Below are 2,573 nucleotides of genomic sequence, written 5' to 3' on the forward strand. Positions count from 1 at the left end.
ATATGTTGTCATTCTAGAATGAGAGAGGCATAATTTATATTTATTTCCTAATTTTTTACGGTGGTTGCGAGATCGTTCAAATCTACCGAACCTATACAAAAATTAATTACTGAAAATAACAGATAAAATATAAGAAATGTTTGATAACTATCTGGACATTATAAAGATTTTGAATGTGAAATTTAAAAAATTCTAATGCATAAAAGTATTTTTAATCTTAAAATGAAAATTACTTTGCATGATAGATAGGCAAGATGCAAAAAGAAAAAAAAAAGCATAAGAAAAATATTGCTTTATAAACCTTAAGAGTTAATTAAAAAATCTGATATTTTGAACATGAAGGCATTGTATTGTTTAATGATAATCTGCCAGATTTCATTAACATTTGCTTACTAATTTAAAAGTTATAGCATGAAAACTATAACAAGCACAAAATGGTTACGAGGTCGGTCCCAGGGACTGAGCTCATGCTGAAAGAGTTAATAGCTTTAACTTTCCTAGGTGTCTCTAAAAAACTGATGCCTGAGGCCATGTAGAAAGGGTGGAGATAATTGGTCACGTGATAATATTGGAGCCTAGCTTTCTACAACAGTCTCACCATTGATACACATTTAAAGTGGACAATATGTCGAATACTGTGAAAGGCAAGTTTTTGTATAAATGGAAGAAGTCCCATAATGTTGAAACTTTCTAGGAAGAAAAAAACAAAAAAGATAATTTGGTGCAAGTATTTTGCAATGTTAGTCATTTGTGTCACCATTACCTATTCTAATATGTTTAAAAATAAAGGTAATCTCATTGTAACAATTGTTGTTTTATGTTATAACAGGAAACATCCAGATCTTTCCCTTGCACATCAAGACAAGCCTATATAGACAATTGATTCTGAAACCCTTGTTCGTGCTGGTAGTCAGACTGAATCATGACACCTACAGAATGCTTCATACAGACAAAAGTGGAGACAGTAATAAAACAACAGACTTCTTGTTGGTCTAGAAATCTCATCAAATACATAGGTCACATCCAGAATTAATTATAGCACATACTTGCAAATTTGTCATGCTTCTCTACCGGATTCATGTTACAGATGTTTACAAAAAGAGCTCAGAAACGGTCATTTTCATATGCTTAGCACACAAAATAAATGATACAATTAAATCTGGCTTCCCAGTATTTTTTAGATCTGAATTTAAATTACAAAAATAAATTTAAGTATTAAGAAATAAAAAATATTTTAAGGAAAATGAGTTCTGCAACTTATATCAATGAAACTTGATAGAACTTTAAGTTATAAACTAAAGTAATCTTTTTCAAAGTCAGTTAAAAGAAACAGTAATTTTTATGAATTAAAAAAATGGTTCTACAAATTACAATTTTAAATTTTAATTAGGCACACCTTTTTTCTTTTCTATGAACTATAGGTATTCTTGGCTTTCAATGATATCTAGCTCATGATCAATGTGCAGGTGCTTCACACATGTGATCAAATGGTTCAAAACCTGAGTCTGGCATTTCTTAAAATCAGTGGACAATATATTTAAATTTTTTAAATTAAACCCAAAAAACATCAATGAAAATTACACATATGTATAGACATCCTATTACCTAAACACTGAAAACAAATGAATCACCTAGATAACTTATTGTAGAGCAAGTGACAAAATGTAAATCTTCATTGATATATGGTTTAGGTTTACCTCATTTTGAAAACTCTCACATTCAAGCCAAAAGATCATGGAAGTACACGGTCATGCTTACATGATGAAAATGTATATTTTTGAAAAATGGCAAGATTCCATTCATTTTGGAATTCATAGATAAAAAATCTGGTGCAATCACTGAATGTATCATATTTCACACATGCATCCATCACATTTATAAGACACATATCTACCACATGTATCATAAGTTGAGCACATGCATCCTATCACGTGCATCATATATTTAACACACATGTATCATATATTTAACTCGTGTATCACACATTTAACATACACATGTATCATACATTTAACTCATGTATCACATTTAACATACACATCCATCACATGTATCATACATCCATCACATGTATCATACATTTAACATACACATCCATCACATGTATCATACATTTAACATACACATCCATCACATGTAGCATACATTTAACTCATGTAGCATACATTTAACATACACATCCATCACTTGTATCATACATTTAACATACACATCCATCACATGTATCATACATTTAACATACACATCCATCACATGTAGCATACATTTAACTCATGTATCACACATTTAACATACACATCCATCACATGTATCACACATTTAACTCATGTATCACACATTTAACATACACATCCATCATATGTATCATACATTTAACATACACATCCATCACATGTAGCACACATTTAACATACACATCCATCACATGTAGCATACATTTAACTCATGTATCACACATTTAACATACACATCCATCACATGTATCATACATTTAACATACACATCCATCATATGTATCATACATTTAACATACACATCCATCACATGTAGCATACATTTAACTCATGTATCAC

At 30.2% G+C, this 2,573-nt stretch overlaps 1 protein-coding gene across 1 annotated transcript in view; it reads right to left on the reverse strand.

The window, feature by feature from the left end:
* Positions 1–2,573, reverse strand: part of LOC106465300 (rho guanine nucleotide exchange factor 10-like) — a 62,062-nt gene that overhangs the window by 44,072 nt on the left and 15,417 nt on the right. The window lies entirely within an intron of this gene.

Source organism: Limulus polyphemus, unplaced genomic scaffold (assembly GCF_000517525.1).
Source record: "Limulus polyphemus unplaced genomic scaffold, Limulus_polyphemus-2.1.2 Scaffold1899, whole genome shotgun sequence".
Lineage (NCBI taxonomy): Eukaryota > Metazoa > Arthropoda > Merostomata > Xiphosura > Limulidae > Limulus > Limulus polyphemus.